Source organism: Nelumbo nucifera, chromosome 1 (assembly GCF_055504915.1).
Source record: "Nelumbo nucifera cultivar China Antique chromosome 1, China Antique-T2T, whole genome shotgun sequence".
In the NCBI taxonomy this organism is placed as follows: domain Eukaryota; kingdom Viridiplantae; phylum Streptophyta; class Magnoliopsida; order Proteales; family Nelumbonaceae; genus Nelumbo; species Nelumbo nucifera.
Window position 1 is genome coordinate 45,887,372 of NC_142649.1, and position 18,391 is coordinate 45,905,762.

The following is an 18,391-nucleotide window of genomic DNA, read 5'->3' on the forward strand; positions in this document are numbered from 1 at the left end:
CTGACCCTGGGTTGAACGGTCATTCTCCCAACATTCAAATGATACATTGGAAATGACATAGTACAAATACATCCAAAGGGGGTTTAATACATGGTTGTTCAACAATCAATATATGGAATAACATTGAAATGATAAATTTGAATGGAATTTACATTCAATAATACAGGGCATTTGATTTCGCATAAGAAATAGGTTTCGCACACAGTAAGCAAATAATAAAATGAAAAAATGAAAAAAAAATGGAGTAATGGGAATTTAAGATGCCATGCCTGAGAATAGGAGTTTGAACGAAAAAAAAAATGAGGGTTAAGGTTTTGGTCAATAGAGAAGAAGAAGAAGAAGAAGTAGAAGAAGAAGAATGGTTTTCTTACTATTGGAGAGCCTGCCAGTGAGAGATGATGCTGCGCAATCTGGCTGCTCCTAGCTGGAGGTGATTCGGCTTCCAGTAGACGGCGGACATAGAGAATCTGCATAGAAAGAATCAGAGAACCCGTGCTTACCCGGCGAGGTTCGCTCCGATGCTTAAATCAGTATGTGCGAGCTGAGAGTAATTAAAGAGCAAGAGAGCTAGTAAGCAGTAATTGTAGGTGTACCTTGGGCCCCGAGAGGGAGGCCTTTATATAATGGAGTCCTCGCGGGCTTCACGGAGTAGTTCCGAGATCAACGCCATGATAGAATCCGTTTTCGTGTTATCTGGAGATAACGCTATCAGTTGATAAGGCTAATCACTTTCGCCCGATCCAGACGGGGAGATAACGCTTAGTTGTTACGAGGCGTGACCCCACGGAATTTGGGAGCCGTTGAAGTGTCTTTCGGGATCAGACTGAAGGCAGATCGGTATACCCGAGTTGGTTTCCCCTCGAACTGATGTTTCCGAGCTAAGGCTCGAACACCAAACTAAATTAGGTACTGGTGTCGTGACCTGGTACCGAGGTGCCCTTAGCTCGAGATGATCTTAGCTCAAAAAACCTTAGTTCAGGGTAGTGGAGTATCACTTTGTAGTGAGCTGGCTATGCCGAGTTGTCACCTATGTCGAGTCATGTCCACATGTCCCCTTATTATGAGGTCGGGCCAAATCACCCTCCATCAATTGCCCCCCACTCCCTGAGCCAGGGGTCCTGACCTGGTGTGGGGAGTTCACGACATGACGGGTGGATTTGGCTCGAAGTCTAGGCTGTCCAGTCGGATAGTTTGTCGATCGAACCAGTTCGCTGTTCGGCTCAATCAAGGATAACCCGGGTTGCGTACGGTTTACGCGCGGACGTCACGCGATCTATAAATTTTGCGGATGCCAAAAAACGCGCTAAACTGATTTCAACCTCGGGTGTCGCACAGCCGGTTTTCTTTCGCCATAAGTTCACTAGACTTCGCTCGGAGGTCGTGCTTAGACTCTTTAGCTCAGGTTTCCCAGTTCGGTCATTTTTCTGGGTGAGTCTTCCCTAGCCTCTTTTCAATTTAGTTCAATTCGTAGTTATGTCCAATCTTAGTTTCGATAGTTTTTTAGATGAGCCCGAGGAAGGTACCTCGGCTCAAGTCGGTTCTCCCGAGGTGGAGTCATCTTGAGAGGTGCGTGGGACCATGGATAACCTGGTATCTACTTCTCACTGAGGTCAAGCGCCGGATAGGTTCGGTCCCTCGACGATGATTGTAGATGGACTTAGGGCTTTAATAAATCAGTACCACCTCCTGGATGAGTACACTTATAGTCTCCCCATAACTAACTTCCCTTGGGAACACGATCATAATGAGATCGTAATTTTTGAAGAGCAACTCGTGGCTGGTCTTCGCTTGCCTTTGCACCCCTTGATCATATAGGTCCTGAAGTTCTTCAACATTACCATAGACCAATTCACCCGAACTCCATCTGAAACGTAGTAGGGATAATCTCTCTTTTTTATGAGTACTGTCTACCTCTCGACCTCGACATTTTTTCTTCTATCTTGTCAATCAAGAGGAACTCTTCTTGCGTCCTTCCCGAGCATAGGCAGACCTACTATCTGTCTCCTCGCCCGGGTTATAAGATTTTGCATGAACTACCCAATAGGATCCCAGCTTGGAAATGGAATTAATTCGTGGTTCATAATCCCGCAGGGTTGCCTTTTCCTACCCATTAGAGGGCTGCCATTCAAGATTCCGGTGTTAGGCTGGACTTGAAAACAAGGGAGATGCTCCAGTCTTGGGCGGAGCTTGGCCTCCACTATAAGGACTACCTTGCCGAAAATAAGCTCGTGCAGGCCGGCTTGAGTCCTGGTAGGTCGTCTTGGTTTAAAGTTGATTTTGATAGCTGGTATTCTATTGTCGGCGTTGCTAATGCCAAGTTTTGTTGCAACTCCCATGAATCTCAGAGCCTGAACAGCCTTCCAGTATGACTCTGGTGATTGACTTGGAGTTGGAGAAGGTCATAACTTGTGCGCTCTAGACATCTTCGAGACCCGCCCCTACGACAACCGTTGCTTCTTCGGGGAGCGAACGATCAATTCGGAGTATCCTGACCCCGCAATGCAGCCTCCATAAGAGCAAAGGAGCTGTATATGCTGAGGAAGTCTCAAGCTGGGCTGAACTATCGCCTGCTTAGCTTGGGGCTCGAGCGGCTACCCATTGCATGGTGGTAAGTCTTGTTCTACTTTGATTTTTGTATTTGTAGCTTTGCTGGTACTAATTTTATACTCTTGGCAGGTGAACTCCGTCGTGCATGCCTTGACTTACCAATCCGAGCAGCACTTGAAGCGGGCTCTAGCTGCTGAGAGTTCGTCCCGCGAAGCTCATACTGAATTGAACTTAGCTCGCGGCAAGATCAGTCAACTGGAGAACAGTGCGCAAGCTCAGAAAGAGCTTATCGAATCACTGATGTCGGAGAAGGCAGATCTGAAGCGCTAGGTGGAGAACCTCGAGGCCGACGTCAAGGAGCGAACTGAGATTCTTCTCAAGGCCATAGAGGAAGCCAAGGTTAAGGCCATCGAGGATTATAAGAGCTCGGCGGAGTACGAGGGATAGCTGATCGAGGCAGGATCGGAGGGCTACCGTAAAGGCTTCAAGCTCAGTAGATGGCTGACCAAGCGCGAGTTCCTACAGCTCGATATGAGTGCCATCACTACTTCGTGGGTTACAAATGAGATGGCCCTTGAAGCCGCTGGAGACCCAGACTCCGAGGCAGAGAGCAATGGTGAGCCACTTGACATTGAGGAGGCCGGCGCCGACGACAAAGTTGGTGCCGACGACAAGGCTGGTTGTTCCGCCGAGGCTTCGGGCGAGGGCGATGAGTGCCCTTAATAGTTCTTTGTACTTTGAGACTGTGAGCTCGACATCTGTTTCTTTTCTCTCCCCTTTTGTGATGAACTCTTTGTAATGAAATATACTTTTTGCTAAGTGCAATGCATTTAACCTTTTCTGACCGAAGTAGTGGTTTTTTCCCTGAACTATTGAGCTATCGAACTAGATAACCGAAATGGGGGGTTTTTCAATTGTTGTTGCCCTGAACTGTCACCCAGTACTTAGTAGGGGCAATTTCATGATGTACGTCGGGGTGAGCGACATAGTAGGGTATATACCCAACCTGTCTGCACACAGGCTACATAAATAGATTACGATTGTCCTTGACGGGTTCACCCTGTTGTATGCCAGAGCGGGCTATGCATCATAGGGCTCATACCCGAGCTGCCTATGCCTTGGGCATTAAAAGTACTTCGCCTGTGCCGATGAGGCGACTAGGTCTTATATGGTGCCGAGGTCTTTTGTGAGCTCGACGCCTTTAGCCCTTAGGCTGAGGGAGCGACTCATAATCCACTCTCCTTTGGAGTTCGCCCATGCCGAGGAGGCGGCTGGGTCTTATATGCCCATGCCGAGGAGGCGACTGGGACTTATATGCCCATGCCGAGGAGGCAACTAGGACTTATATGGTGCCGAGGTCTTTTTGTTAGCTCAGCGTCTTGACCCTTAGGCCTTGGGAGGGGGCGACTCACAGTCCACTCCCTAGTTCGGCAATTATAGATAGTATTGCCTTAGGTTGATGATGTTCCATGCCCGAGGTACCTATTTCCCTTCTAAGGTTTTGAGCTCGTACGTACCTTCCCCGAGCACCCGCTTTACTCGGTAGGGTCCTTCCCAATTCGGTCCGAGCTTACCAACACCGGGCTCAGGCACCATGACTTTACGAAGAACCAGGTCTCCAACGCGGAAATTCTGCTTCTTAACTCAGGTGTTATAGTACCGAGCTACTCTCTGTTGGTAAGTCACGGTCCTAATGTATGCGAGGTCCCGTACCTCTTCAAGTAGGTCGAGGTCGGTGCGTAGCTCGCTCTCATTTGCTTCTTCATTGTGTGCCTCCAGGCGTAGCGTAGGCATCTCGATCTCGGCTGGGATCACTGCCTCCGTGCCGTAGGTGAGGTTGAAGGGAGTCTCACCCGTGGCGGTCTTCACAGTGGTCCGATAAGCCCAAAGTACACTAGGCAGCTCGTCAACCCATAATCCTTTAGCTCGAGCTAAGCGTGCCTTCAGTCCGTGGAGGATGGCCCTGTTCGTGACTTTTGCTTGCCCGTTGGCTTGAGGGTGCACCACCGAGGTGAAACTCTGTTGTATCCCCATGTCTTTGCACCAGTTCTGGAACTTTATGTCTTCCAACTGCTTATTGTTGTCAGAGATAAGCACTTGAGGTAGTCCGAAACGGCAAACTATATTCCTCCAAAAGAAGTTTTGTACGCTTCGTGTTGTGATCATCGCGAGAGGTTCGACCTCCACTCACTTCGAGAAGTAGTCCACTACTACCACTAGGAATCTCCTCTGTCCTATCGCTGGTGGGAATGGTCCAAGTACGTTGATTCCCCACTGTGCGAAGGGCCATGGGTTGGTGAGGTACTTTAGGTCGGTAGCGGGCTGGTGGTGGATGTTGGCATGCCTTTGACATTTGTCGCATCTTTTGACGAACTCAATCGCATCTGCCTTCATCGTTGGCCAGTAGTAACCCTGTCGTAGCGCTTTTTGGGCAAGAGCCATGCCCTCTAGGTGTCCTCCGCACAAAACTTCATGAGTGTCGCGGAGTACAAGCTCAGCTTCGGAAGGTCGTAAGCAGTGCGGATAAGGGAGCGTGTTGGATCTTCGGTATAGTCGTCCATCTATCATGACGTATTTGGCTGCCAGATGCTCTACCCTTCTAGCAGCATTACGATCTGCAGGGAGGGTCCCATGGAGCAGGTAGCTCGCGAGTGGATCAATCCAGCTCAGCTCTGCTTGCCCAATAGGAGCGACCTCTCCTGCCCCCTCGAGAATGCTAGGTCGAGGCAAGTTCTCTATGTACACGGTTCTCAAGGTGTTGTCGCTTGTGCTGGCTAATCGGGATAGGGCATCGACCTCAGCATTCCTGGACCTCGGGATCTGCCTGATGAAGTAGGACTAGAAATCACGCAGAGCTGCTCTGACTTTGGCTAGGTAGGCGACCATGGTCGGTTCGCGGGCTTCATTATCGCCGGTGACCTAGTTAATCACGAGCTGGGAATCGTTGCAGATAATGAGGTGTTTAGCTCGTACTTCATTTGCTAAGGCGAGCCCGGCTATCAATGCTTCGTACTTTGCTTCATTGTTGGATGCAGTGAACTCGAACAGAAGCGTGTACTCTAGTTTCACCCCGCTTGGCCCGTATAGAATGATTGCAGCTCCGCTACCTTACTGATTTGACGAGCCATCCACATGGAGGATCTAGGGCTCCTCATCCCAGGTCGGGTTTGTTCCAACCGGGAGAGGTGCCACACTGGTTGAAGCTTCCCTATGCTTGGGCTCGATCAACTCAGGGACTACAGCACTAAAGGTACACTCCGCGACAAAGTCGGCTAAGGCTTGGGCCTTGATGACAGTTCGGGTCTCGTACTGGATGTCGTACTCGCTGAGTTCAATGGCCCACTTTGTCAATCTACTGGAAACCTCGGGCTTGAGCAAGACTTGCCTGAGAGGTTTGTTGGTGAGGACGACAATGGTATGAGCCTAGAAGTATGGCCGAAGCTTCCGAACTGCAATGACTAGCGCGTTCGCCAACTTTTCGATTTCTGGATATCGCGTTTCTGCGTCCTGCAAAACTTTGCTAACATAGTAGATGGGTCGTTGAACCCAATCTACTTCTTTTATTAGTACGAGCTTACTACCTCGTCACTCGCGGAGAGGTACAACTTCAAAATATCTCCCTCCTCAAGTCGGGTCAAAACCGGGATGCTGGCGAGGTACCTTTTGAGCTCGTCAAAAGCGAGCTGGCACTCTTCGGTTACGGCTCAGAGCGGCTACACGACCGTTCAACCTCTGAACCTCTTTCAATTTACGGGGCGGTCTCATGTCTAGGATTGCCCTAATTTTCTCAGGGTTAGCCTCGATACCGCATCAGTTAACGATGTAACCCAGGAACTTACCCGAAGTGACACCGAAGATGCATTTATTGGGATTCAATTTCATATTGTACTTGCGCAAAATTTGAAAAACACAATATAACTCTTTTATTAAGTCATTTGAAATTTGAGTTTTGACGACCATGTCATCTACATAACACTCCACTTTTTTGCCGATCAACGGCTCAAATAGTCGGTTTACAAGCATTTGAAATGTGGCCCCAGCAATTTTCAGTCTGAAGGGCATGACCTTGTAACAGTACAGGCCGAGCTCGGTTATAAAGGCTATTTTTTCCTCATCGGCAGGGTCCATCCTGATCTGATTGTAGCCCGAATAAGCATCCAGGAAGCTCAGCAACTCGTGCCTTGAGGTCCACCAAACGGTTGATTTTGGGAAGTGGGAAACAGTCCTTCGGGCAAGCTCGATTCAGGTCAGTATAGTTGACGCACATGCGCCACTTACCGTTGGCCTTTTTTACCAAAACGAGGTTAGCCACCCAGCTCGGGTAATGGACCTCCCTGATGAAATTGGTTGCAAGGAGTTTCCCGACCTCCTCGTCAACTATTCTCCAGCGCTCTGGGGCTAAGTTGCGTTTCTTCTGTCTAACGGACCTAACTACAGGATCAGTGTTCAGTTTGTGAGTAATTATTCAGGGGTCTACGCTGGGCATCTCTGTCGCGGACCATGCAAAAACATTTAAATTTTGAAGTAAGAAGCTTACAAGCTGAGAACGTAGAGGCTCCTCAATCGACGCACTGATCTGGAGAGTCCTGGCTGGATCTTTTGCTGAAACGGGTATAGAGACCGTCTCTTCTATTGGCGAAGCTCGCTCTTCATGGTACTCCGTAGGTCGCTCCAACTCGAGGTCATCTGCTGCCTTGGCTTTCCCTTTGAGGGCGACGACATAGCATTTGCGAGACTCGAGCTGTTCACCTCGCACTATCCCTACTCCGAAGTCCGTGGGGAATTTCATGGCCAAGTAATAGGTGGACACCACTGCGCGTAAAGCGTGAGTGATAGGTCGACCTATTATGGCGTTGTACGAGGAGGGAGTAGCGATCACTAAGAAAGTGTGGTCGAATCTCGCTATGCTAGGTCAGGTACCGACCTCCACAGGTACTATAACTCTTCCCAGGGGCCTAACTTCCTCTCCGTTGAATCCTACTAAGGGAGTGTTCGCGGGCTTGATGTCGCTCTCCTGGAGCTGCAGCTTGTCAAATGCATCTTTGAAGATTATGTCTGCCGAGCTTCCTAAGTCGACAAGGACGCGCTTCACCTCGAAATCATTAATTTTTATTCTTATGACGAGCGCGTCATCATGGGGGTACTGGACTCCGCGCACATCGTCTTCGGTGAAGAAAATGGGCTCTTCTAGCCTTGGCCACTTCGGAGGATTCTGTTCTTCTCTTTCTATTTCACGAGCTGATGTCTTCGCCGCGGCTGAAGTGCAACCCGCAACAATCGATCCGTCGGTGATCATGTGTATTACTCATCGAACTGGCCTCTCTTCGGGCAGTTGTCTCTGTTGCTGCTCGTTCTGTCTATTGCTGGACTCGGGAGCATCTCTGCTTTGCTTTCTTTGCCGACCTGTTTGATTTTTATTATCATTTATTACAATGTTTTTCAAATATCCATGGCAGATGAGTTCTTCTATCTCATCGCGAAGATTCTTACAACTTTTGGATCTATGACCGTGATCTCTGTGAAAGTGGCAGTATACATTTCTAATTCTGGTGTTTGGGTCTCCTCTCATCCGAGGTGGCCACTTCACATAAGAAGCGTCCTTGATCGCCAAGAGGATTTCCACCCGCTTCGCGTTCAAGGGAGTGTAATTTGTTCTTTCAGCTTGAGGAGCTCGGGAATGCTGATCCGGTTTTCCTCCTCGAACTGGATCGTCTTTCTTTCTATTGTTGTCCCCGTTAGTTGAGGTCTCACCTTCTCTTTTCCTCTTCTCTGGTGGATTCTCACTCTTTTGGTTCATCTCTTCTTCTGTTCCGATGAACTGGTCAGCGAGCTTGAGGAACTCAGTAACATCTTTGGGTTTGTTGGCGACCACGTGCCACTTGAATTCTTTATGAGTGATTCCCCTCTTCATAGCTGTAAGTCTCACGACTGAGTCTAGATCAGGGATCTGCAAGCACGCGTCGTTGAAACGCTTGATGCAACTTTGGATGGATTCTCCTTCTCTTTGGACTATGCCGAGGAGGCTTTCCTGGGACCTCGGGCACCTCTTACTAGTGATGAAGTGCGAGGTGAAGATCTACACGAACTACGCTCAACTCTTGATTGTCCCGGGCGCAAGGTTTCTGTACCACGTGCGAGCTACCCCCTTAAAAGTTGTGGAGAAAGCAACACACATGCAGGATTCATTTGCTCCGGCCAGGTGCATTTGAGATTGAAATGAATCTACATGGTCGTTTGGATTGAACAACCCATCATACTTGTCTAGAGGAGGTACCTTGAAATCCTTTGGCATTGGGGTGGCCAATAGTTCGAGAGATAGAGGAGACGACACAAAAAGGAGCGGAGTAGTCTTTACGGTCCCCGAGCTCGCCTCTTCTTTTCCCTTAGGCAGTTCGGGCAAGTTCTGGTCTGTTGCTCGACGAGCTCTGCGACGTCGCCTTTGCTGCTTTACCGGCTCCGCGTTAGTACTACTAGCCTCAGTGTTGTCAGGCACTGTTCCCACTGGCAGCTGCTCGGACTGCTGGCGACGGCTGCTGTGGACTGAAGGGCCTTGTCTGGAGTTTGCAGCCAGAGCCCTAAACCAGTTCTCCGCGAGTGGATTCAAATTGCGAAGACCGAGGTGAAGTGGGCCTGGTGGGCTGGGTGTCTCCCGACCTATCTACTTGTTGCGAGGTGGGAAGAGTAATCTGTCTCTCCCTCTTGCCGTAGGACGAAACTTGACTTCCCAAAAGGTTATGGATTTGGGAAGTCTCTCCCCGGCGAGGAGGGCGTTCGCTGCGACGGCGAGGCTTGGTTTGCTGCGTAGCCGAATGCCGAGGTGGAACCGGCTGTTGATTCTGCGGCAGCGGAGGGAACTGCTGCTGATACTGCTACTGATAAACATGGTGGAGGACTTGCTGCTGGTACAACTAAAACTACTGGACCTGCTGCATTTGGGCCTGCATGGCCCGCTTGTAGTGTACTAGGTCATCGAGTTGATTATGTCCGACTACCGGGGGAATAACAGAGGGATCTACGAAGGTCGTACCCACTATAGGAGGGAGTGGCGCGTTCACCGATGCAATGACTTGAGGCACGTTTAGTGTAGGGACCCCGTCTGCAGAGAGGGGTATTGTGAATTGTCCAATGCACACGGTTGGGACCTGGAGTTGTCCCCCGGAGACGTTCATGTCAGCACTGCATCAGGCGTTGCTGGAAGATGCCATAGAAGCTGGATGTGAAATGCTTTGTGGAAAAGGGCTTTTTGAAGTGCTTCCCACAGACGGCATCAATTGATGCTACGCAATCTGGCTGCTCCTAGCTGGAGGTGATTCGACTTCCAGTAGATGGCGGACGTAGAGAATCTGCACAGAAAGAATCAGAGAACCCAGGGGTGCTTACCCGGCGAGGTCGCTCCGATGCTTAAGTCAGTATGTGCGAGCTGAGAGTAATTAAAGAGCAAGAGAGCTAGTAAGCAGTAATTGCGCGTGTACCTTGGGCCCCGGGAGGGAGGCCTTTATATAATGGAGTCTTCACAGGCTTCACGGAGTAGTTCCGAGATCAACGCCATGATAGAATCCATTTCCGTGTTATCTGGAGATAACACTATCAGTTGATAAGGCTAATCACTTCGGGCCGATCCGGACGGGGAGATAACACTTAGTTGTTCCCGAGCTAAGGCTCGAACATCGAACTGAATTAGGTACTGGTGCCGTGACCTGGTACCGAGGTGCCCTTAGCTCGGGATGATCTTAGCTCGAAGAACCTTAGTTCGGGGTAGTGGAGTATCACTTTGTAGCGAGCTGGCTATGCCGAGTTGTCACCTATGTCGAGTCATGTCCACGTGTCCCCTTATTATGAGGTCAGGCCAAATCACCCTCCATCAAGATAGTTGTGAGAGAGGAGAGAGTGAGACAATTGAGAGTCGAGTGATGTGTGTTTTGGCCAAAAAGCCAAGAGCCAAAGGCCCAAAGTCTATTATTTTGACTTTTGGTTCTTAATGGACTTTTACTTCCAAAAATAGGCATTATCGAGCAAATTAAGTAGACTTTTTTGCTTTCAAACTTTTGGAAACCAAAAGTCAAAAAGCTAAAGCTTATCCAAACACTGCATAAGAAATTAGAAATTTTGTGGCACTTGTCCTCAAGAAAGCCTTGAGAAAATCATGCATATTTTATGGAATTCCTATATTAAAAAAAAGTGGTGAATAGGTAATTCCAATTCTAGATTTCAGTTTAGATTCCAATTCTGATCAAGAACCAAACTTACCATGATATTTTCTATTCTAGTTCTATTCTCTAAGTAAGCTCCCAACTTTCTCTTCAGTGGCTTGGAGTGGTAATTGGGGTATTTCCTCCCCTTATTCAGTCCCTATATTCCATTTTTTTCTAGTTCTATTCTCTACCAAGGGTTTTTTAGTCTTTCCTCCTTTTTCTATCCCTTGTATGTAGATTTTAAATAGTCTTTCTTTTGCTAGCCTCTTCTGTTTCCTCTAGTAGTCTTTTTCTCTCTCTCTTGTCTTCTCTTGGTTGTTTCCTTTCTCTCTCTTTGTCCGTTTTTGCATGGAGAATTTATATGAACATTAACAAGCGTTTGAGTAGGCAGTTCAAGAAGAAGTTAATTTGGGAGTAGATATGTTGGATGTCTGGGGTAGACCAACGCTAGCTCGTATTGTAGAATGGAGTCACTATGTTATTAGGAGCCTCTTTCCTAAGACCATGTTTCAGTTCTAGGACCTACATAGAGCTCTACATGCAGCTTGGAATAAGAGCTCTAAGGAGGTAAGGTTGCTACCTCTCCAGAAAGGCTATTTTCATGCCTTGTTTCAAGAGCTCAGGGATCTTATGGATGGTCTGTGATATATCTTTAAGCAATGGGTCCTTTTGAAGGAATGGAGTACAAGTTGCTCTATCTCTCTAAACGAGGTAGAGTTTTAGGTGCAAATCCATGATCTCCCCCTATGACCTCATGGATATGGATGTTGGCACAGCCATTGGAGAAAAGATAGATAGGGCTAGTTTATGGTGTGCGGGAGAAGGATTTCTTCCTTAGGGTTAAAGTCCAAATTCCCCTAGACTAACCTTTAAAATGTGGATTGTTTCTTTCGTCCACCATTTGGGATGTTTTTCGGTATGAGAAGTTGCCCTACATTTGTTATCACTATGGGAAGGTGGGTCACTACTTTCGGAAATCGGAAATAGAGGATTTAGATGCCTTTTTTCAACTCTTGTACCATGGATAACCTTAGGTCCTTGGCTTAGGGCAGAGCAACCTCTAAAGGAGGAATGGAAGAGACCTGTCTTCCACACTTTTGCCCTACGATTAGTGGAAGGTTTTGATGATTGAAGGCAGAGCAGTCAGAGAGGTAGCCCAATGCATGGCGTCTAGGGGTTTGGGGCTTTCTCGTAGTAGGAAGTGTAGGAAGCGGTGGGGGAGATGGAGGGATGGGAGCGGGTGATGGTTTTTCAGAATTTGGAGGTGATAGGATGGGTGACGGTGGCAGTAATGATAGCACTCTTGGGATGACAGAACGTAATCTTGATAGGGAATTTGAGTAGTTGAAAAATGAGTTTAAGTATCTGGATTGGTAGTTTCCCCATATTCGTTAGATAGTTGATTGTCTTGTCAAAAAGTTGGATTCACCAAGGGATAAGGAGAAAGCGATAGAGGATGGGGTTAGGTATTCAAATCCAAGAAGGAGAGTGTCCTATGGGTCATGGATTGGGTAGGATCTTCTATGGGTCATGGTGACGGTGGCAGTAATGATAGCACTCTTGGGATGACAGTGTGTAATCATGATAGGGAATTTGAGTAGTTGAAAAATGAGTTTAAGTATTTGGATTAGCAGTTCCCCCATATTCCGTAGAGAGTTGATCGTCTTGTCAAAAATATGGATTCACCTAGAGACAAGCAGAAAGGAGGTGTTTTTAGAAAGCGATAAAGGATGGGGTTAGGTATTCAAATCCAAGGAGAGTGTCTTATGGGTCATGGATTTGGTAGGATCTTATTAAAAATAAGTAGAAAATAACAATAAAGCCTTGATTAAAAAGTGTGATATGCTAGTGTAGCGAAAAAAATTTGTGCTATAAAAAGCAAAGAAATCAATGATTTATGATGTGCCAAGGTGGCGATAAGAAAAATATGTGCTATGCAACGGAACTATGAAGCGAGAAAATTGGTGATTTATGTTAGATGGCAGAAAATCTATGTGCTATGTAGCGGAAAATCTGATTTACGATGTCCTAGAGGCAAAACTTATGTGCTATGTAGTGGGAAAATTCTGATTCATAATGTGCTAGACATGAAAAACTTATATGCTATGCAACAGAAAATCTGATTTATAATGTGCCAAATCGCAGAAAATCTATGTGCTATGTAGTGGAAAATCCTCATCTGTGATGTGCCAAATGCGGAAAACTCATGTGCTATGCAACAGAAAATCTGATTTATGATGTGTTAGATGGCAGAAAATCTATGTGCTATGAAGCAGAAATCATTATGTGTTAGAGGGGCGGATACTCTATGTGCTATGTAGTGAGAAACTCGTATTTCTAATGTGCCAAAAGGAGGAATGTTCATGTGCCGTGATGCGGAAAAACTCATGTGCTATAAATCGGAAAAATATATGCTAAAAGCGAAAAAATTCTGATTTGTAATGTGCGAAAGGGTAGAAAACTCATGTGCAATGGTGGAAAACTTATTGTGCAATAACGGAAATCATTGAGTTATTCTATGCTAGAGGAGGAAAACTCATGTGCAATAGTGGAGAATTTTGATTTATTTTATGCTGGAGGCGAAAAACTTATGTGCGATGGCGGAAAATCTCATGTGCAGTGGCAGGGAACTCATGTGCAATAGCGAAAAATCTTGATTTATTCTATGCTGGAGGTGAAAAACTCATGTGTAATAGCGGAAAATCTTGATTTATTCTATATTAGAGGCGGAAAACTCATGTGCAATGGTGGAAAATCTCATGTGCAGTGGCGGAGAACTCATGTGCAATAGCGGAAAGATCCATGTGCAATGGCGGAAAACTTATTGTGCAATAGCAGAAAATTCATATGCAATAGCGGAAAAACTATTGTGCAAAATGATGAAAATGATGGCAAGACTAAAAATGTGCAAATGTCAATAACACATCAGATGCAAAGTATGATAAAAAATTCAAAAAGCATCATCTCAACATATTCAATTTAGGTTAATTGTCAATTCTCACTTGATCATTCTTCTTGTTGAGAATCATTTCTCTTTACATTTTTAATGCACTTTGCATTTTTTATTACTTTTGTTTTCTTTTTTGTTTTTATTTTTTTATGCACAATGAACAACTGAATTCCTTTTTTGAAAGACTTTTGTAGTGGTGCAGCCTGAGCTTCTTTGAGACATATCTGTGCTTGATTTGAGTGTCAAAATGCCATGGGTTGTTCTCATTTTACATCTCTTCTCTCTCTCTCTCTCTCTCTCTCTTTTTAACTTTCGGAATAGAAAGACAGTGCAACTCAAACATAAATGAGATGGGGATTTTATCTTCTTTTATTGTATATTTTTCTAGGGAGCTATGAGACTGAAACAGGAGATATCACCAGCATTGATTCATGACAGAGCAATTATGTCCGAAGGGACCCACACCACACCTTCACAAAAGATAAAAGTATTTGCCCTTCTTCAAAAGAGTTGATCGAAACCTTAATAATTATAAAGGCATGTGCATCGAAAATGCGAAGGAGACAATCATAAATTTGCTTTGGAAAACACCTAGGTTTTATGGAAAACTGCCCCAATTCTTGATTAACAGGAGGATTTGTGATGAGAAATGACTGATTGAAGAGGATTCAAAACAAAATTCTTCATGGCCAACCAACTAGGTTTATCCCGTGCTAAATTACCAATTTTTTAAAGGATCGAGGAGAACTTAGTGAATAGGACGAAACGTGGTCTAGGACAGGGGATCTGAAATGAAGGGTGAAAGGCTCAAAAACTTATTTACGATGGGAAATCAAATGTTTGACCTTTATGCGGGGCTATTATTTCTCTTCATCCTCTTTTTTGTTTATCTTCTCTTTTTCCTTTTTCTCATTTTTCCTTTTTTTTTTTACCATACTCTTCACATTATCAAGTATTAATCATGTTACTTCACTGATCATGGAGGACTTCACATGTTAGAGAATCTATAAACAAATACTTAAACTAACTGATTCTACAATGATTAAAACATATATTTTCCCCAATTTTTTTTCACCACTTCTTTCTTTTCCAACATCCTGCAAATATTTCTCCATCATTCCCTCTCACTTTTCATCTGCTTCAGATTCCCTACTTTGATTTTCTTTGAATTCCATTTCCTTAGAGTTTTCCCAATTTTTTAAACTTCCTTGATCATTCCTCCATTCTAAGTTGCCCCAGTTTCTTCTTCTTTGGGATTTATGTTCAAGGTTATTTGAAATGTTCAATGAAGTGAGTAGGGGTAGGCATCAGTTATTTTATTTATTGGGCTACCCCCCCCCTTTTGGGGGTATTTCCAAATGCGACTCAATGATTGTCAACTAGCGTTTTATGAATACATGACTTTGAGGTTCATTGCAAATCCCCAATTTTTTTAGGCTTCAATATGCAACATTCCTAGAAGGGGGAATCTTCATCTTCTACTAAGTGTAATGGGACCCAATAGGATTTATTGTTCAATCATGATTAAGTGATTTAGGAAAAAGCAAATGCTAGAAAAGGATTGGGAAAAATGGGTAATTTATTGATGGAAGAGGCCGAACCCGTGAGTTGGGCTGCTCTACGTACCCTTGTGAGAGGGATTAGGTCGAATGTAATTCAATGTGTGCCTTTGAATGACATGGAAACAGATAGGGATAAGGACTATGTATAATGACACAAAGATGTTCTTGATGAATGTGAATGTAGGGTAGAGAGCATTGTGAGCATTGTCTCCCTACTCCGGAAGTTACATCTCAATTGGCAAAGGTGCCCCAATATTAGAGGCAACATCTGAAATAGCAGAGCAGCAAATAGACAAATTATTATCATCTCCTGGTGAAACATCCAAATCGGTCACGGAGGTGTCTTCCTTAGGTGGGTTCCCAATAGCGCATTTTGCAGTCTACACAAAGGTCAAGTCTTCAATTACCGATGACGACTCAAAATTGGAATTGGTGACTTTGCTCAATTAAGGCTGCAACAACATCAAATTTTTCTCCTTATAATGACTACCTCCTCTGAGATTTGGCAGAGAGTTAATAGCATGCTTTGGTTGAGGTTGAGAGGTCTGACTAACTAATGACTTGACTCTAAAAGAATGGGCTATTAGTGGAGTTCCAATGGGAGTAATGAAAATGTTAGGATCATGAAAGACCACCGCCGACAATCCTTCTTCCTCTCCTCCTATTTCTTCTTCTTCTTCTTCCAAATCAAGTGGCCCTCTTCTCACTCCTCCTCCTCCTAATATGGTGGTTCGTTTTACAGATCCACCCCATTTTTTGATTTGGATCCGCCCTTGCTCTGATTCATTTTGAAGATCTGTCCTGCTCTGTTCATTTTATAATCCACCTCTTGCTTTGGTGAGACATAACTTGCTCTATAATTTCTTTTGTTAAAGTTACATAATTAGATAACTACTAGACATTTTACGTTTCTGCATAGTTAAACCCAGTAAAGATTTCACATCACAACATCTACATCTAATTAGTTCATCACACTACAAGAAAGTAGACCTTTAGCTATGGACAAAACCGTAGCTACAAGTCTAAAAAACCGTAGCTATAGACCTATATCTACGGTCTTGCTACGGACAGAAAACCATATATGATGTTCGCATGGCTATAGGTTATAACTACGGATGGTAAGGTCTGTAGCTAAAAATTGCCTTTATCTACGGTTATTGTTCGTAGCTAAAATCCAAGATCACAATTATTAATATCTATAGCTACGGACAAAAAATGTAGCTAAAACCACCTATAGCTACGGTTTCTATGTTGTCCGTAGCTAGATGTTCTATAATGTGATAACCTTTAGCTACGGAATTTGAAGGTGGCCATAGCTATACCACAATTGGACCTGTTCATGGGCTCGGGCCGGGCCGGGCTTTCTCTTCATAAACAAGATTTTGTTAGGCCCGAACCTGAGCCCGGCCCGACCAATGGGCCTACAACTTGGGCTCGAGCCCGGCCCTAATAAAAAGCCCAAAGCCCGGGCCCGAGCCCGAAGCCCAACCTAACGAAAAGATAGATCGGTGCTTGTGTCTGTGTCTGTCGCCGATACCTGTGTCTGTTTCTGTGTTCGCCACCGACCAAACAATAAGAGAGGAATAGAACAAAAGGGCAAAGAGAAAGGACTGGCTGCCAGTGCCTGTGTTCGTCGGTGCCTGAGTCCATGTCTGATAAATGAACTGAGCTAAGATTCTAAGAGTGAGAAGGAGAAATGAGAAGAGGAACAACCGAACAATGAAAAGAGAGAGAGAGAGAGAGAGGGAGAGAGAGAGAGAGAGAGAGAGAGAGAGAGAGAGAGAGAGAGAGAAAGAGGATTCACAGCTAGTGTCTGAGTTTGCGTAACTCGCATCTGATAAATGAGCTACTAAGATCGATTCTGAGAGAGAAGGAGAAGTGAGAAGAGGAACGAGAGAGAGAGGACTCACTAGTCACTGCTAGAGTTCATTGGTTGCGCTGGTTTTGTCTTCCTGAGAATGTTTTGCTGAGACTGTGACTGAGAAGGGAGTTTGTTCAGCTAAGAAAAAGAGATGAGTGATAAGAGAGGGGTTGAGAAGAGAGGGATTAATATTTAGGGTTAGGGTTTAACTTATACAAAAGTCGGGCCGGGCTGGGCTTTTTAACAAATTCCGAGCCCGGCCTGTAAAATAGTCGGGCTCAGGCTTTTAGGCCCGAGGTCAACCCCACAGGCTAAAATATATTCTCAAGCCTGTTCGGGGGCCGGGCTGGGCTACTCGGCCCATGAACAAGTCTAACCACAATAGAAGTAGAGAAAAAAAATACCTATAACTACGGATTCTGTAGTATCCGTAGCTAAATGTTATAGCCCATATTAATCTTTAGTTACGGATTTTGAAGGCATTTGTACCAAAAGCCAGGATATAGCGGCGGTACTATAACTATATCCCAACCAATGTTGCACACTTATGGTGGTATTTTTTTGAGACCTATAATGGCAATTAAGATCGCTATTATAGGTTATATTTTTAAGAAATATTATATATTTGTTCAAAATTTAAATATAAAAACCTGAATCATTTGTTATATATAGTAGAAACATGGAATTCACATCTCCGCCCCACAGCACATCTCAACAATGTATTGAGAGCATGTCCCAACGACAAGTAAGTGAGATGTTTCCAATGCACACTGAAATGTGCTTATGGGGCACCATCTGTGGGGTATAGGTCCATTCGTACATTACATAAAACCTGTACACAAATTTCTAATAATAGAAATTCCATTATAAAAAGTAAAAAAGTTACATCTCAAGAACAATTTGCATACATCCATAGGTTCAAAATACATTATAAATTTCAAACTGCTTGAAGAGATTAATTTACAATTAACATTTGAAAATCTGATCCAACATGTCTCCATCCAAGCATCTAAACTTGCTCCTTCAGTTCAACCTATAAAAATATAACAAGAAAAATATTAGAATTCCATGAAGTGGTTTTATGAATTTACCACTCAAACAATTCATAATACAAACAAATTGCAACATTAACTCAAAAAATCTTGTCAATTTATAGTTATTATTTTGTAAAAAAAAAAAAAAACATAATTCTACAAGTTGTAAGCTATCTTTGCAATGCAACCAATTATTTCTCAAGTAAAATGAAGAACCTACCAACACTAGAAACTAAAAGAGAAGT

General features: G+C 44.7%; 1 protein-coding gene across 1 annotated transcript in view; it reads left to right on the plus strand.

Annotated features, from left to right (window-relative positions):
- Window positions 1–13,848, plus strand: part of LOC104589891 (uncharacterized) — a 28,714-nt gene extending 14,866 nt beyond the window's left edge. Inside the window, exon 3 of the mRNA XM_088896663.1 lies at window positions 12,885–13,848. The gene's annotated coding sequence lies outside the window, so the exon portion shown is untranslated. The remainder of the gene's footprint in view (window positions 1–12,884) is intronic.
- Window positions 13,849–18,391: the final 4,543 nt, after the last annotated feature.